Genomic DNA, 19,886 nt, shown 5'->3' on the forward strand with positions numbered 1-19,886 from the left:
AACGGATTTGACTAGCATAATTCTGGATTTATGGTGGCTAAATATAGCTTTGTATAATGTGATATGGAAAGGTTTTAAATTTATCTTGTCACTGGAAAGGAACATAATTTTATAATGAGTATATAATTAGTTGATCGCGAGTATCCTTCAGCATTAGAAATTTGATATTTTAAATTATGCTTGCATTTAGGCAAACAAAGTAGTTTAAAAATATTTCAGTACCTTAATTCATGTATGCATAAATGCGCTTAGTAAAGAAAATATGCATAAGGCTACTAATTTAAGTGGCCCTACCACTAAAGTGCCTACATACTCTTACGACTGGCTCATAGCCACAACAGCTGCAGCCAAGTGTCTGTCATCCACTCTGCTCTGTGTTCTGAAAATGCCTCTAGTGAGGATTACGCAGTAAAACTTTAAGCGCGTCACCTTTGAGAGACTTCAATCTAAAAGACACACAGCTTAATGTGGGACAGTGAAAACATATGCAACGCAAAAGTATCTACCTGAACTTGGTTATGGTATAAGATATCAGTTACATAAGTTTGTATGCTCGCTCATATGAATTCGTACGCTTTTAAAGGGCTTTTCATGTGCACGTTGGCTTAATGACTTTACGTAAACGAACGAAGTTTTCTTGTAATTAAATATGCAGTACCCGAGGAGAGCACATAGAAGGTTAAATATAATAACTTACATATCTAGGCACATACAGAATAATTAAACTTGTAGTTGCGGAGATAACACTTACCTGTAAAGAGAAAAAAAATGTTTTTTAATAAAAAAATTTTGTTGGGCTTAATTAAATGCAAATTCATAAAACAATAAACCTTAAAGCTAGTTTCATATAATCATATTCTAAATTCAGAGAACATGAGATCAAAGTAAATGAATATATTTTTTAGTTTTTAGTATTTTTTCAATATTCAACGCTCGAATGAATCGTTAATTTACAAAACTTTTTTTTTTAACTTGTTGAGAGAGCCCATGATCTCATAGTGGTGGCTGGTAACGCTGAAAATAAAACTGGCAAATTTGTTAGCTGCTAATAAGAACAGTTCATTTCCAGTAAAGTGGGTTTTGTTGTGTATTGCGAAAAATTACAAAAAAATGTAAAAAAAATTTAACTCGATTTTCAAACATAGATTTGCTTTTTACGTTATATTTGTTTTTTCTGATCTTTACTCATTAAAAGTTTTGACCTTCCAGTTAAGTTCGCTCTATTGGTACGATTTACTCTTGCACCATGTTGCTACACAGAAAAATATGTTCTCGACTACACCTGAGCAATGTCAAAATTAGTGCAATCAGCCTATCAATCTCTCTGCCCTAATATACCCCATTAAATTATTCCGGTACTTACAGCGGTATATAAACCGTTCAATGTGTCATATTTCAATGAAATTAAATGAAGAAGTTTCCTTTTAAATTATTCCGATCCTCTAGTTGGAGGATAGAGTCATGTGTAGAAGTTCACGCAAGTGAGGAAAGTTCTCTGATCGCCATTCACTTGGGTGTGGCCAGAAACGATTCTTTTGCATAGGACTCAAGCAGCTCACGACTTCCGGTCTTTGACCAAGTATCCTCTGGGTAGCCTAAGAACATCCGTTTGAAGGCGAGCTAAAGTGAGAAGGCGAAATATCCCCTACTTAGGGTTGTGCGCTGGGTTTGGGACCCGCCACGTAAAAAAACACCCCCAATGAAAATCAACTATAAGCCTCGGATGAGAGACCCCCCTTTTGATGACGACCATGGCAAACGAAATAAGGACTACGAACTAAGGGCATGCACCTGGAATGTCCGGTCCCTTAATTGGGAAGGTGCCGCTGCCCAGCTGGTTGATGTCCTCGTGAAAATAAAGGCTGACATCACCGCCGTCCAAGAAATGCGATGGACGGGAGAAGGACTGAGACGAGTAGGTCCATGTGGCATTTACTACAGTGGCCATATAAAGGAGCGCAAGTTTGGTGTTGGATTCGTGGTGGGAGAGAGACTCCGTCGCCGAGTACTATCATTCACTCCGGAGAATGAACGTCTAGCCACAATCCGCATCAAAGCGAGGTTCTTCAACATATCGCTGATTTGCGCCCACGCCCCGACGGAAGAGAAGGACGATGTGACCAAAGATGCCTTTTATGAGTGCTTGGAGCGCACTTATGAGAGATGCCCCCGCCACGATGTCAAAATCGTGCTTGGCGACTTCAACGCCAGGGTGGGCAAAGAAGGTATCTTTGGCACTGCGGTCGGTAAATTCAGCCTCCACGAGGAAACATCCCCAAATGGGTTGAGGCTGATCGACTTCGCCGGGGTCCGAAATATGGTTATCTGTAGTACTAGATTCCAGCAAAAGAAGATACATCAAGCTACTTGGCTGTCTCCGGATCGAAAAACCTCCAACCAGATCGATCATGTTGTGATAGACGTTTGTTTGCACATTGTTTTAGATGTGCGTGCGCTCCGAGGTCCTAACATCGACTCGGACCACTATATTGTTGCAGCCAAAATTCGCACCCGCCTCTGTGCAGCAAAAAACGCACGCCAACAAACACAAGGAAGGTTCGACGTCGAGAAGCTGCAATCACAACAGACAGCCGAACGATTTTCTACTCGGCTTGCACTCCTGCTCTCTGAGAGCACTCGTCAACAACTCGGTATAAGGGAACTGTGGAACGGCATTTCAAACTCCTTACGTACAGCTGCAACCGAAACCATTGGTTTTCGGAAAGTGCAAAAGAACAGCTGGTACGACGAGGAGTGCCGTGTCGCAGCGGAGAGAAAACAGGCTGCCTACCTCGCAACGTTACGATCGACCACAACACGTGCGGGATGGGATAGATACCGGGAGTTGAAGAGGGAAGCGAGACGCATTTGCAGACAGAAGAAGAAAGAGGCCGAAATGCGTGAGTACGAACAGCTCGATAAGCTGGCCGACAGGGGTAATGCTCGAAAATTCTACGAAAAGATGCGGCGACTTACAGAAGGTTTCAAGACCGGAGCATACTCTTGTAGAACGCCCCAAGGCGATCTAGCCACCGATGCCCAGAGCATACTTAAATTATGGAGGGAATACTTCTCTAGCCTGCTGAATGGCAGTGTACGCACAACACCAGGAGAAGACGAACCCGATACCCCAATCGATGACGATGGAGCAGGCGTTCCATTGCCCGACCATGAAGAAGTTCGAATAGCAATTGACCGACTGAAAAACAACAAAGCGGCAGGGGCCGATGGATTGCCGGCCGAGCTATTCAAATACGGCGGCGAAGAGCTGATAAGGTGCATGCATCAGCTTCTTTGCAAAATATGGTCGGACGAAAGTATGCCCAACGATTGGAATTTAAGTGTGCTATGCCCAATCCATAAAAAAGGAGACCCCACAATCTGCGCCAACTACCGTGGGATTAGCCTCCTCAACATCGCATATAAGGTTCTGTCGAGCGTATTGTGTGAAAGATTAAAGCCCACCGTCAACAAGCTGATTGGACCTTATCAGTGTGGCTTCAGACCTGGTAAATCAACAACCGACCAGATATTCACCATGCGCCAAATCTTGGAAAAGACCCGTGAAAGGAGAATCGACACTCACCACCTATTCGTCGATTTCAAAGCTGCTTTCGAGAGCACGAAAAGGAGCTGCCTTTATGCCGCGATGTCTGAATTTGGTATCCCCGCAAAATTAATACGGCTGTGTAAACTGACGTTGAGCAACACGAAAAGCTCCGTCAGGATCGGGAAGGACCTCTCCGAGCCGTTCGATACCAAACGAGGTTTCAGACAAGGCGACTCCCTATCGTGCGACTTCTTCAATCTGCTGCTGGAGAAAATTATTCGAGCTGCAGAACTTAATCGAGCAGGTACAATCTTTTATAAGAGTGTACAGCTGCTGGCGTATGCCGATGATATTGATATCATCGGTCTCAACACCCGCGCCGTTAGTTCTGCTTTCTCCAGACTGAACAAGGAAGCAACGCAAATGGGTCTGGCAGTGAACGAGGGCAAGACGAAATATCTCCTGTCATCAAACAAACAGTCGTCGCACTCCCGACTTGGCTCCCACGTCACTGTTGACAGTCATAACTTTGAAGTTGTAGATAATTTCGTCTATTTAGGAACCAGTATTAACACCACCAACAATGTCAGCCTGGAAATCCAACGCAGGATTACTCTTGCCAACAGGTGCTACTTCGGACTGAGTAGGCAATTGAAAAGTAAAGTCCTCTCTCGACGAACAAAAGCCAAACTCTATAAGTCGCTCATAATTCCCGTCCTGCTATATGGTGCAGAGGCTTGGACGATGACAACAACCGATGAGTCGACGTTGCGAGTTTTCGAGAGAAAAGTTCTGCGAAAGATTTATGGTCCTTTGCGCGTTGGCCACGGCGAATATCGCATTCGATGGAACGATGAGCTGTACGAGTTATACGACGACATTGACATAGTTCAGCGAATTAAAAGACAGCGGCTACGCTGGCTAGGTCATGTTGTCCGGATGGATGAAAACACTCCGGCTCTGAAAGTATTCGACGCAGTACCCGCCGCGGGAAGCAGAGGAAGAGGAAGACCTCCACTCCGGTGGAAGGACCAAGTGGAGAAGGACCTGGCTTCGCTTGGAATATCCAATTGGCGCCACGTAGCGAAGAGAAGAAACGACTGGCGCGCTATTGTTGACTCGGCTATAATCGCGTAAGCGGTGTCTACGCCAGTAAAGAAGAAGATCCTCTAGTTGACGTTTTCTACATTAACTAAATATATTAAATTTAATATTTTCGTGTGGGAAAGGATTTAAAATCACTGGGAATAGTCACGAATTCAAACTTCTTGGCTATGGGGGACATGTTGCATACGCATAGTTTTCAAGATTAGATTACTAACAATCAAATAGTCACCTTATTTTTGTTAGATTTGAGTATAGAATATAAGGATTAGAGGATATTAACCAGTAATTCTTAAAATTTTAATGAACTTCAGCAGCAATATGGGAATGAAAAATCACCTAAATTGTCAATGGCGATATATTTATAATATTACATTTAATGCACAGAGTTTTTAGGGTGACAACAAGCACAGTTACTGTTATCTTTAAAAGTGCAAAAAAATAATTATCCTGTAGTTTTAATTAGTTTAACCAAAATATTAAATATAAATTATTGTTTTCAGAAAAAAATTTTATAAAATGTTAATTACTGTGTCAAGTGCATAACATAGCCAGAATAGCGCTCAACTAATAAATCATCACTCTATGCATATTTGTGTCACCAAGTAAAATCTGAATATTCCTAGTTTTGCCAATTCACTTATTTTATCTGCAAAGCTGACAGCTTTGGCAGCAATATGCTAGAAATAATATTATGGCAATAACTATTCAAGCGGGTTCGGGTAGAGTGATGTGACACCCCGTAACAAGTCATTTAATAAAATCCACAATAAGCAAACCACTACGCAAAGAATGAGGACATAAGGCTTTGGTTGGTAACTAACTTTTAGAGCCATATAAATACGTATGTATGTATGTATGTATATATATAGAAAGTGTGTGATATATAGCAGTATATGTGGGCGTCCATTAGCACAAATAAATAGGAACTCTGGCGTCAAATCCCGTGGGTGGCAAATCTGTAGGCGCCGTAACATTTTCGCAATATTAGAAATACACACAAACATATTTGCACCGCGTTACAAGCTTAAATAGGATTTTATTGGTAGTAGTAGCAGATTGGGCGTCAAAAGCCGTTACTGTGATGGAAACTTGGTATGAGAATGTTAATTTGTGAGTGAGTGGTTTTGTATGTGTGTGGTTCTGTTTTTAATCTAGTTAACTGCAAATATATACTATGTATAAATTTAGATAAATATTTGCAATTTATTTAATATTTACTTTTTATAAAGAAGTTTGGGCAATACTCGCCTAATTTCAAACAGAGTAATGGGGAATAAATTGCATGATGTGAAGTGAATTCGAAGATGATACATATTTATAATACCAAACAGGGTATATATTTTTATAAGAAAGTCGATCAGCACAAAAACAAATAAGAGATAATGCACCGAAGATTAGAAATCCGTTGGAAAAAAATTATAAGTTCCGAAATAAAGAAATTGAGATCATAGAGTGGACGTTTTAATTTGAAATCAATAAAAAATTGTTGGGAGAAATACATATTTGTATACGATAGTATTTTATTATTTTATCTATTTTAAACGTGATTTTATCTAAAGTGTCCGAAAACAAAACAATCTGTCGACAAAGTTTTAGCCAATGTTATTTGAGATTAACATGAAATTATAATAATTAAACTAAATTGTGCGTTATTAGATCGATTAGACGGCGAAAATATTAGTCATTGCATTACTATAAATATGAAAACAAGTTTCTCTCTTTAGACAACTTAAGCTTCTCTTCCATATGAGCGTAGATAACTAGAGATATGTTAAGAATATACAGTCTGTCAAGTAAGAGCGTGGTCGTGTTAATTTATAAAAAAAAATATTTTATGAAACTTTCATATTTATATATACATTGTACACATTACAAACAATGATGCAATTTGGTCAGTAATATGTCCAGTCACCACCACCGTCGATAATTGCCTGGCTTCTCCGAGGCATGCTTTCTACTAATTTGACGGCGTAGTCTAGTGGCAAGAATCTCCAGATCCGACGAATTTCGTAAGACAACTGCTTCAAAGTGTATGTGCGTCTTCCACGAAGCTTCTTTTTAATATACATATGCCCACACATTTTCAAGAGGGTTTGAATCGGGCAACTGCGACGGCCAATCCAATGTACCGATGCCAGATTGAGTTTTCCCCTGAGTACAGAGCTTGCTGCGGTGTTTAGGATCGTTGTCCTCCTGCAGAATCCAATCTTCGTTTTTTCTGATGAACCAACGTTTGGCAGATAGCAGTAAAGTCTTTTTGTAGATTTTTATCATTTTCTCGACATTTAGGTTGCCAGTAAAGAGGTATAAAGTGCCGAATCCCTGCTTTGAGAAGCAGCCCCAAAGATGCAGAAGCCTATTGGTGGAAGTTGACCAGGCTCGCGTGAGAACAGAACGTGCCCATATAGAACATTCATCAGTAAAAATGACATTTTCAAAATCTCTATCAATATTCTCATGCGCTCAAGCGAGTCGCTTTGTCACCAGTTTTTCAGTCAACAGAGGCTTCTTCATTGTGTTGCGCAATTTCAGATAATAAGTATGAAGAAGGGTTCGGATAGCTTCGTAGGATATATCTAAACCTTTTGCCATTAATTTTGCTTATCCTTGCCGCAGTGTTAAAGCAGGATTCCGCAAAAACAGATTCACTATTCTTTTTTCATTTTTTTGTTCACTTTTCCTATCGAACCACGTTCGCCGTATCCACTTCTGTACAAATGCCTTCGACTTTCTCATATATTTAGCAGCCGCTGATTGCGACATTTTGAGACTTTTCAGGTGGATGCAAAGGAACACAGCTTAGCGCGACGCGTACTTAGCACTCAAGGCGTTTAACGTGATTCTCTTTCCAAAGATCAACGACAACTGAACGTTTGTTGACAATGCATCAAGGACAAAGCTTCTCCCTACCGGTCGCGAAGGAATTAGAGCGAAATCTTTCATTAACTGTCGCTAAAGTCAACCACGCTCTTACTTGACAGACTGTACTTAAATGCAGATAAATATAGATGAGATAAGTATATACTTGTGGTGGCTACATCAATGCTTTATGCATATTTATACAAGTTTTTTATACTCTCAAATAATTGTCAGATTCAACACTTCGGTAGGCAAAAATCATATTGCTGTAAATTACTCAACTGAGCTCTAAGTGGCATGTTAATTAAAACAATGCACTTTGTGCTGTAAAACCGGTTTCACCATTATAGTTGTGCGGAAAATCACGCAATCTTCAACTTTTAGCTTTGAGCAAGAAATTTTTATATGTAAGTATTTTTAAAGGAAGATGGTTTAGTTGAGATTTAAAAGCATTAATTGCTTTTCAAAAAGTTTGAGAACCCCTTGTAAGAGAGATGTACAGTGATTTGCCTGATGGCATAATTTCAGATTTGTTTGTCTTTAATAATACCCTTTGCCTCGAATGCATCTAGACACACAAACTGTACATTCAAGCAAAAATCAGTTTAGGACGGATGATTTATTTTGAAATTGGTGCCAATGATTTGCCGAAAGAAGCATTGTTTATTTTTGGCAATGGTGTACATGACTCTCCTCTCAGCTACGAAATATGTCGTTACTATGTGCATAGAAGTATTTACATACATATAGTATATATCTCTATCTACATATGTATATATAGTATACATTTTTTCAATTTTTACTCTCCTCTGCCGTATTCATCTACTAATAGCATCAAAGTAAGGCAAAAATAAAACAAAATCCCAAAAAGGAAAAGGCAAAAGTCAAAAAATTTAGCAGAGCAGCAACAGAAAAGTTCAAGGCAAATAAAAAGTTTCGCACATACCCGTGTAGGTACATATGTATGTATCTGCAAGATTGTATATGTGTGTGTGCCATACGGTCGGCGCATGCAAATACACTTTAACAACACAATTCGACAACCTAACTATTTACATTTACTTTTTTTCATTTTCCTAAAGATTCAAGGAAAACTATGATAAATAAGCTTCACACAAAGAAATCATGCAAATAAGTCAAAACAACATTAGCATTAACATAAGCGCTGCAGCCCTCGAGAGGGCAATGATATTGTCGCCCATTTTATTCGTCTCTTACTCTCTTTTTTGCTATCTGGCTCGTCTTTTGTCGTCACATTGACAATTTGTATGAAATGAGAAATGCTATTGTCACGTAGAGCAAGGCGAAGAGATGCAGAAAATCCAAGAAATGACATTAGTGTGTTGCTATATGGATGTATTTAAGTCAGGCTTTTACTCCGATCATAAAAACTGAAAATGAAAAGTACCATCATTGCCAGTAGGGACAGCTGAGTGACGTATTGGCATAAGGATTGGTGACATTGTATGCTTCAGGGAGTAAATAAAAAATTCCAAGTTATTGCAATTGGTACAGTTCTAGGAATTTAATTATGTATTTATGTTCTCTGCAATAGAGCTTTTATGACTATGAATTAGGGAAATCATTTGATAATCACTGTCATCAGTGAATATAACGGCATTTACGAAAAATTAAAAGCACAAAACTATTAGGTGCGCATCTAAGAAATCAAGACATTTTTCGATGTCGTCTTGTGAGTGGAACTGATCCTAAGCCAGGCCATCTGCCATTGAACGGAACAAACAATAATCGGAAAGTGCAATATCTGAGGAATATAGCGGGTGGGTTAGGCTTTCCCATTTAAGCGTTTCCAGGTAGTTTTTAACGGATTTAGCGACGTGAGGTCGAGCGTTGTCATGCAGCAGAATCATTTTTTCGTACCTCTCCTCTTATTGATCAATAGGAACCCAAGTTCATTGTTTCTGAATCATTACCAGCGCAACTAGTCGCTTTTAATTGATTTGAAGGATGACTGCCAATGTTGAAACGACAATTATTTTGCAAAAAATCGGACATATTCGTACAACCAAAAGTATATGACACATATATGTCACTAATGTGGATATGTCTAGGTTGAGTTTATAATATTTTGGATATATCAAAATCGAACACTACGAACTGCTGGAACAATCTATTGACCAACAGTGGGAGCTCATTTACGCACCTAATAACATTAGGCCAAATCACTAAAACAAAGATTAGATTTCTTCGATTCACCAAGCTTTAAAAAGTAGCGTATTGAACACACTATTCAACGCTATTCAAACAGTATAGCAGCTCTGCGATGCAACCTTACGCTAACCTATTTTCTGATGCTCTCTTTAGTAAATAAAAGCTTCTTTTCGCACCAAATAACAACTTTCAAGTCTTAAGAGGGTTTTCTAGTCTATGGTCATTCGAAAACAAAAGATAGATTTAGATAGATAGCGTAGCTTTTTAATCAATACAAATGTTATTATGGCAGAAAGCTTAGAAACAGAAAAAATAACACTTTTCCCTCAAAATGGCGGCCAATAAAAAGCGCATTTTTTTTAGAGTACTTTATTTTTTTATTAGCTAAGTAGTCAAAAACAATTGATTTTTTGTTCGTTACTGCTATAAAAGGATATATAAAAAAGCTCATATCAAGTAAATCGATGGATTATAATTTGAGATTTTTTGACAAACGCTTTGAAAACAAATTGTTTAGAGAAATATGGTTAAAAATTTTAAATTTCATCATTTAAGTTTCAGTAAAAAGTAGATAACTTCAATTAAAACTCACAAACATTTTAAGCTGAACAAAAAAATTAAAGTATACCGTTTACCAAACTAATTCCTGCACTGTGAATTTAATTATTTCTTGAGAAAAGTATACATGAAGTATATTTTCAAAAAGCAGGAAGCCAAACAATTTAGCAAAAGCAAAAAACGCTTAACCAAGCGAAATCGAATGCTTTCTGAAATTAAATTTGAAAATAAATGAATACAGAACTACAAATTGGAATGTCACGCAGGAAACTTTATTACAAGAAGCCACACATAAGACACCTTACACCTTGGAATAACTTTCGAACGTACATATGTATGTGCATTTATCATGCATTTCCTGTATGCAGTTATTTTTAATTAATGTTTTTCAGAATTATATGTAAATACTACGTGTGTATTTAAACATTCGCAAACATGTGCAGCCGCCTGAGAAGAGAAACTAATTGGAATTTAGCAGCGACAATTCTCATATTACTAAAGAAAGGTAAAACCGTAAATTAAGCATTTAAACATACACAGGCATACGGTTATCGTGATATATTGGGACGAGTTTTACAGATAATGTTAAGATAAATTAAACCATAACATACGTTGTACATATGTATGTATATGACAATATGTAATATAAAATCATATGTATGTGAGCGTTAAATTTATGAAGTTGAAGAATCCCATGTGATGGGCTCAAAAAATCGATTTATTCTTTTTTAAAAAATTGCTTTCTTAACGTACATGTCTAGAATACGGTAGTAAAGAGATTTTTAAAAAATCCGAGTTGTTTAAAACATGCAGCAGTTAGAAGGGCGGATTTTTCTCAAAACTGTGTTTTCAAACTTTCCTCCATCGGCTGGACCGAATGACCTGAAATTTATAGAGTACACTCAGCACATGTAAACGCATGGAATCATCTATTTTCAATCAAAATTCAATTTATAGTGAAAACAAACAAAAAAACACTCAAAATTCACAACTTTTTTTTCAAAATCCAATTTGTGGTAAAAGCATTTGATAAAGATCATTCCGTGCATTATTTTTTAGATGGTTTTTTTTTAGATGATTTTCAATATATTTAGCTCAAAATTTAAATTTATACTTACAACTTTGCCTAAAGGCACTACTTCATATTTGTCTTATTCTCATTCAAAAGAAAAATAACCTTGAAGCAGAAGAAAGTTAATAAAATGTATACGTATTAGCAAATTCCTGTAGGGGCACCTTTATACCCCTGAGCCTGGTTTTTCTCACGGGGGCCCAGGCACGTAGCCAGGGGGGGGGCTAGAGGGCTGAAGCCCCCCCCGAAATAAGGAAATTTTTTAAATAAATCGCAAATAAAAAAGATTTATCACTGACTGAATCTTTTGAAACTCTTATACACAACTCAGCTCAAACCTATAACAGTCGTACGCAACTACACTAGACGGTGACTGAAAACTTATCAAAAGTCATATTTAAGCGTTGTACAGATCTCCATCTTGATATGGCGGAGTTGGTTGGACAGGGATATGACGGAGCAGCAAACATGTCAGGGCATTTAAGTGGAGTGCAAACCAGGATAAGACAACTGTATCCAAAAGCATGATATGTTCTTTGCGCTAGTCACCGATTGAACCTTGCGCTTTCTAATACTATGTCATTACCTTCAACACGGAACTGCCTTGGTATTGTCAATGAAATAGCAAATTTATTTAGAAACCATTCAAATGCAAACACAACTTTCCAGGACGTTATACAGAAGCACGCACCAGAAAGCAAAAAAAGACGACTTGTTCGCCTTTGTGAAACAAGGTTTATAGAAAGGCATGAAAACATTATAAGCTTTGTGGAGCTTTTCAAATTCATTGTACTAAGTTTGGAAATAATTTCGAGTAAGACATGGTCCATTTCGTCTAAAGCATCAGCCTTCTTAGCAGCGGTAGAGAAAAGTGATTTTTTGCTTAGTCTATTCGTCTGTGAGCAATTGTTCAGCTTAACGCTGCCACTGTCTGTGCAACTCCAAGAAAAATCTATGGATTTTGTATCAGCAATGAACCGAGCCAAAGAATTAATAAGAACTCTGCACCAGATAAGAGAAACAGCGGATGGTTTTTTCAACGATATTTTCCAAACAGCATCACAAATGTCTAAAGATCCTTTTGACATAGATCTTGTAGTGCCTAGAGTGACTTCGCGTCAAACTACTCGTGCTAATCCACCTTGCACAACCCCTGAAAGCCACTTCAGAGTTACAATATTTATTCCATGCGTTGATGCTCTGATTCAAAACATGACAGAACGTTTATTAGTGAATGAGGACATACTCTCGTCATTTCAAATTCTACTCCCAGGTTTTGCTGCAATTGATAATGCCGAAGAATTAAAAAATTTAACTATTTACTTCGAGGAGCAAATATCAATGACAGCATTAAAATCAGAGTATCGATTGTGGTGTGCCAGCTTATCAACAATAGATCCAACCATAGAAGTGTTGAAATTACTGCAACATTGCGATGCAACGTATTTTAAAAATATTCACTACCTGCTTACAATTTTAGCAACTCTTCCAGTGACGACCGCTTCCGTTGAAAGAACTTTTTCAACCTTAAAAAGAATAAAAACTTTACCACGCAGAGTGATGGGCAATGAGCGGCTGAGTGCACTTGCTGTTATTGCAGTGCACTGGGATATTAAAATAGATCCAGATGAAGTAATTAATGATATGACAAGCAAGAATAAAAGAAAAATATTACTTATTTAACCCTTCGTTGCATGATTTAATTTCCCTTAGAATAAAAATTTTTTTGAATCATAATTTTAATGTGGGCTATTATAAGATGACAAATTTTAAATTTTATTATTGCCGTGTTTCTAGCAACAGAGTTACGTAACATTGCATATATGCAATATCATGCAGCAAATCTAATAAATTTACAAAGAAGTTACTAAATGGATATTTTATTGAATAAAAGTGGACAGAATTAAATTCATTACTTTTACAATAAATTTCAGTTTATTCTATATGAAATTTTTTGAACCAATTTCTTGATTTGCCGAAACATAAGTTAATTTCATGTTTTTGCACCTAACATATGTACGTATATCCGTCAGAACTTGATAATTTGTGGATCCATGTGGTTCATCTGTACTTCATTTTCAGTGAAGGGACCACTTCTCTGGTGCATTCTTTAGAAATAAATTATAAGAATTATACTTATTTATCCCAAATACCACTTTAGGCCACATTTTGATTTTGTATCGGCCTATAAGGAATCTAGGAAATCAACACCCCCCATGAATTTGTTATACTTTGATAGAACGATTGCGCAAGCGACCGTTATTTTCCGTCCAAATTTCGCATCAAACCATTCAACTGCTACTTCTAGAGTTTTGCCATAGTAGATTGGAGTCAAATTACGATATGAAAGTTATCCACGTTTGCATATTCAAGGGATTTTTCGTATGCTTTTTCTTCATAATATCTCGTCTAGAAGCTTTAAATTGGAAATTCGGATCCGACGAACTGTTCCCAGTGAGTAAATTCCACGTTTACATAGGTGCCAAAAAATGTATAGTAATTATTATATCAAAAAAAAAAAAAAAAATAGTTCTTTTATGGGGGAATATGCCTTAGAAGTCCTATAACTGTGTAGGGACTTGATCCCAAATCAATTTCCTCAGGAAGTCTATTGATGCTGCTGTTCTCTAGGACAGTATATATTTCGAAGTTGCAATTGTATCCAGATATACCAGCCAAAACATACAACTTTTATTTTTTTCATTTATTCACTGACATAGTGCCCTGTATTCAGTTCTTGCCTACTTTTGGCGTCCAATATCTTCGAATATTAGGGATTTGAACAATAGATATCACAATATATCCGAAAAAACTTTTTCAGATTTTGTTTGTCTATATCATTCATTTCTCTGGCTTTTTTTGACAAGCGCATAAATTTCCATGAGATCTAATCATCGTGCGTCTATTATAACATTAACTTCTTTAAAATTATGTATTGATTGGTTTGCTTCTTGCTGTTTATATTCGTATTGATGTATGTATATCTAATTCAAAATTTGCTTCATCAAGATCATCTCCGAGTAAATACTCATCTTTGCTTTCATCCCAGTTTTCTATTAATCGTGCGCTATCATTATAAGTAAGCTCCCTACAGGTAAAAAATTTGGGCTCAAATGCATGGTATTGCACATGTGCAATGATATATTATAACTCTTGCAAAAATAGTTCGTGTGAAGACCGAATTTGTTATTTGGGTAAGAAACTCTCCAAACTAATAGGAAATACCAATATTTTATTATACACTCTCAATAATTCACAAAAATAATGAAAAATTAGCACTGCATTTTTAATAGAAGTTTACTTTTTACTACATATATTCACAAAAACTGAAGAATTTTTGCAAAGCTGTACCAAAGGAGAATAGTAATAAGATATAAATTTCATTTGGCGAAAAAATAACTGTAAATAAAGAAACGATGTAGCTGCCAGATCAACGAGAAGTTAACATTGCATATATGCAATGCTATGCAACGAAGGGTTAAGTTACAACTACCAAATAATTTAAGCAATATGTATATGAATTTATATTGTTTTTTTTTAATAAACAGAAAATTTAAAGCTTATATATGTTTTTACTTCAGCCCCCCCCGAAATGAAAAGCTGGCTACGGGCCTGCGGGGGCCCTGGGCGCAGTGCATGAAAAATGTCTGAAATTGGTTCAAATCTTCCCCTAATATCAATATAACAAGCACATTAGTTAAATTAATTCAATATATTTTCTTGTGTATTGAGAAATTAAAAAAAATGATTTAAATTTAAATAAAATAAAAATTTAAAATTTTATTGAATAACTAGAGGACCCGTCCACGCTTCACTGTGGCTGATCGGAATAAACCCGAATTTTTGCGTCGGTGATAGAAACATACTAGCTCAATCATTTCCCACTGGAGTCCAATCGACAGTCATTCTAGTGGACTGCACATGATGAACCGGTTTATAATTGAACGCATATATTCAAATGATTCCTACAAACATTAATTTTGAACAAATGCTTATGATTTGAAATATACTTTTTGTACTTATGAGTTGTATTAAATTTTGACATAAAGAGATAAAAAGTACCCTATGTCTTCACCCTGGTTCTAAGCTACCTCCCCACCAATTTTCAGCCAAATCGGTTCAGCCGTCCTTGATTTATAAATGGTGTAACTAACAACAACTTTCTTTTATATACATACATATATAGAAGAAGATATGCCAGAAGAAATTTCCCGAATTAACTCTCAAACCTTATGATTTCATATGTTCTAATCAGTTTGAATTGCAAAAAATAGCATAAAAATAAATATTTGAAATATTTGTATGAAAAGTGTGAAAATAAACAAAAGTATTTTACGCCGCAATAAACTTTGGATTGACTTTTGTATTGGCGAATTCACTAGCTCATACATTCCTCTAAATATATAAAATATGCATTAGTATGTCAATGTATGTACATACATAGAATTGTAGTATGTATTTTGTTTACAACCTTGCACTTGAATTATTAAAACGCAAAAATAGTCTGGCATATTAAAAGTTGCAATCAATATGAAAATGCAAAATGTTAATGATGCAGTGGCGGATCCACGGGGGGGTCAAAAATAAGTAAGCACTAATTCTATCAATGTTGAAGTTATGTTTACTATGCTGTCTTTAATACAACAACAATAAGTTTTATTATACCGTACATAGAATGCAAGGCTTATAAATATTATAAAAATTTAATTTAGTATAAATAATAAAAAAAAATTAAACACAACTAAAAATAATTCACTTAAACTAAAAACGCCCAAACACTCAGCTTTGTTAAGGTGTTATTGGACCCAGGTATATTGGGGCTAAAGGAAATATTCACAAGATTCCACCCATTTTTGACATACACACATACTATAATAACTCACAGATTGAAAAAAGTCAATCATGCACACTGAGGCTCACATATTTGGCGAGTTTGACAAAGTTTTATTCGAATATATATATTCTTTGGTGCTTGATTTGTATACTGAAAGGTAAAAAAAATCAGATGCAATTTAAAGCTGTGTTAAGAATTTGTCCTAACTTTTTTGCCAAGGACCGCGTGTACCAAGTTTCATTAAGATATGTTCATTTTTACTGAAGTTATTACTAGCACAGATGGACAGACGGTTTACAATTAACTGTGCTTTGTGGCCTGATTACTTAGTCTATTTTTTTAAGCGGGCCGGTTAAAAAATACTTCCAGAAATAGAATACATACATATTGGGTTGTCAAAAAAGTCTCGCAGTATTTTTATTGAATCAATTCGTGTGGCACCCATACATCGAGCTTCTTAGTGACTCCAAGCTTCTTCAAATGGTTTATAACGGTTTGATGACTACTATGCCGGTCTCTTTCGACCAATTCAGCGATTTTATCGCAATTTTCGACGACAGGCCTTCCGGAGCGCGGCGCATCTTCGACCACCTCTACACCAGAACGAAAACGTTGAAACCATCGTTGTGCGGTGGAAATGGAAACTGTATCGGGTCCATAAACTGCACAAATTTTATTGGCGGCTTGAGATGCATTTTTGCCTTTATCGTAGAAGTACTGTAAAATATGCCGTATTTTCTCTTTATTTTTCTCCATGTTTGCGACGCTATAACTCACTAACGACTTAAAGGAAACGAATCAAACACGTGTTAGCGCGTGAAATGAGCTTTCCAAAAAGGTATACCATGACCCGATGCGACGAATAAAACTAGAACTACGCGCTTTCAGCGCCAACTAGCGAAACTACCGCTAGTTTTTGACAACCCAATATAAAACGTTGAGAAAAGCACCTTTTGTTATTGTGGAAAAAATTGATAAAAACGAATTTTGCTTGTTTCCAAAATATGGCTTTTTGAAAGGATAAAATACAGTTGAAGCGAAACTGGCGAGTTTCCGGACACTGTCCCAATAAATCAAACATAAAGGAGTGGTATGCTAACTTTAGAACATCATAAAAGTCTATAAAATAGTCTTGGATGGCCGTAAAGTGTGGTTGTTCGCAGGTACTCTTCTAATGAACGTGTGCATCATAACATTCACCAAGATTTGGGAAAATTGGGTGCCGCGGAAGGTCACTTTTGATCGAAAACAACGACAAGTTGATGATTCGGAGCAATGTTTGGAGATGTTCAAGCGTAGTATGGTAAACCCGAATGCTTGTGTCGATATGTGACAATCAGTCATCCGATTGGACTACACACGCTGAACCCGTTCCAAAGCATGGAAAAACGCAACGGTTGGCTTGCAAGGTTTTGACGTCTGTATTTTGGGATGCGTATAGAATATTTTTTACTGACTACCTTGAAAAGGTTAATATCGCCGAAAACCAGCCGCATTTGAATAAAAAGAAATGGCTGTTTGACCTAAACAATGCACAGTGTCACAAGTCAGTGAAATCGACGGAAAATTCCATGTACCATCCACTTCGAATTGTTTCCGCATTTACCGTATTATCCAAATCTGTCCCCCACCGACTATTTCGTGTTCTCAGATCTCAAAAGAATGCTCGCTGGGACGAAATTTTTGTCGCCAAATAAAAGTGTTTTTTTATAGAAGGACGGGGACTTTTCAATTGACCTGTTGCTGTAATGTAAATGAACAATCGCAGTTATATGGCGCAAAGTCAAAAGCAATAATGTTTTATAACAGTGATTTGTAAATTATACATTCTAAATAAGTAGTTTTTGCAATCGATTGTTAGTTTCAGTCGACGATAAGGACAAAGTAGAAATTATTGATTACTTCAATAATTAAAATTTTTTTTTAAATCGTGTTTTCAAATATGTGAAATTTTGCACACGACTTTGATCGAAAGAGTCTGCAAATTACCAAGTTTCTAAATGTGAAATCTCAGCGTGCGCTGATTCTTACAATGTTCAGAACACCATTACTTCGTACATAATAAATATTTAATTATAATCAATATTTTTATTTACCGGAATGATTGATTTCGATGATACCAATAAAAGACTTTTTGTGTTTATATTAAAAATATCACATAACTAAGTTCAGGTGGAACGAGTTATTAAAGCAAATAGATTTATGAATCTATCAGAGTGAAAAACTTGAACCCCAAACATCTCGCTGACATACATACTTACGTACATATGTATCGAAATCATAACTGCTAACATTTAATACTATTTAAAAAACTTTTAGATTTCTTTTAAATTAGTTTTGAGTGCAAACATTTAGTATAAATAAGTACATTTCAAATTAAAAATTTATACATATGTATGTATGTATGTATATACATACATAGATGAGTTTGAGGTTGTGTATAAGCAGAATTATTTGCTTTATTCCCACGATAACAACAAAAATATTAATACAAAATATTTGTATTATATACATATGAATCTATTTACTTATTTATATCGTATAAAAATAGGATATTTTATTTTATTAGCTTCTGCGCACTCTGTACGCTTTATTTTGATTTTTTGTTTGTTTGTTTATATTTTAAATATTGTATGTGTGACACAACGTTTATTAATTATATAAAGTAATATTTGATACAAACAGCAAACTAGTTTAAGTATTACAACTTGATTGGGCATCGTTAGTATTAGCATTCTAATTTTTCCGCTTTTCGATTCATATTTGCATACTTTCTAATTTTTCATTGTTATGTTGTGCTTTCAGCTGATGTTGTCACTTTTACATACATCCATACATACTTATACATATATATATGTGAGTATTTAGGAGTGTATGTAAGTCTATATATGTATGTACATATGTGCATACAAATAACAATACTTATATATTGTTTATTTGCTATTGTTTTTGCAAGAGCTAAATATATTTAATATTTTACAATTTGGCAATTAAAACACTTGGATCAAAATATAACCCGTGCGAAACAAGCTTCCAATAGCCGTGATCGTCTAGTGGTTAGGACCCTACGTTGTGGCCGTAGTAACCCAGGTTCGAATCCTGGTCACGGCAATGTTGCACCAGCAAACATTGTCACGGATGGAAGTCGGTATTTTTTTTATTTTTGATTAAATTATAATTTTGTATTTTGCACAAGTTTGCAGCTTTTAATTACATGTAAACAATTATAATCAGTATTTTATGAATTCGTGAAATATCATAAAATATTTTTAAGCAAAATTTTTAACTGGAACTCATTGTTTTATAGAAAATATATTAAAGAACAAGTAAGGAAGGGCTAAGTTCGGGTGTCACCGAACATTTTATACTCTCGCATGATAAAGTGATAATCGAGATTTCATTATCCGTCATTTACATATATTTTTATTTTGCTGTAAAAATAATTAGAATTAAATTTCGGTGAAAAATTAGGTTAGGTTAGGTTAGGCACTGAGTTCTTCGTATTCGATATCAGGGACCTTGAAAAGTTATAGTCCGATCACGAAAATTTTTCCATAAGGGATACCTCAGCTCAAATACCGTATTTATGTAAAGTTTTATTCCGCTATCATCATTGGTCCCTAATGTATATATTATACAGAGAAGGCATCGGATGGAATTCAAAATAGCGCTATATTGGAAGAAGACGTGGTTGTGAACCGATTTCATCCATATTCTGTACATGTCATCAGGGT

The 19,886-nt window shown here is 36.0% G+C and overlaps 1 protein-coding gene and 1 non-coding gene across 5 annotated transcripts in view; one reads left to right on the forward strand and one right to left on the reverse strand.

The window, feature by feature from the left end:
* Nucleotides 1–19,886, reverse strand: part of LOC105223577 (dual specificity protein kinase splA) — an 89,176-nt gene that overhangs the window by 56,751 nt on the left and 12,539 nt on the right. The gene's annotated exons all lie outside the window — the stretch shown is intronic.
* Nucleotides 19,192–19,263, forward strand: Trnah-gug (transfer RNA histidin (anticodon GUG)). The gene has a single exon. It is a non-coding gene; the product is annotated as a tRNA-His (tRNA).

Source organism: Bactrocera dorsalis, chromosome 1 (genome assembly GCF_023373825.1).
Source record: "Bactrocera dorsalis isolate Fly_Bdor chromosome 1, ASM2337382v1, whole genome shotgun sequence".
In the NCBI taxonomy this organism is placed as follows: Eukaryota; Metazoa; Arthropoda; class Insecta; order Diptera; family Tephritidae; genus Bactrocera; species Bactrocera dorsalis.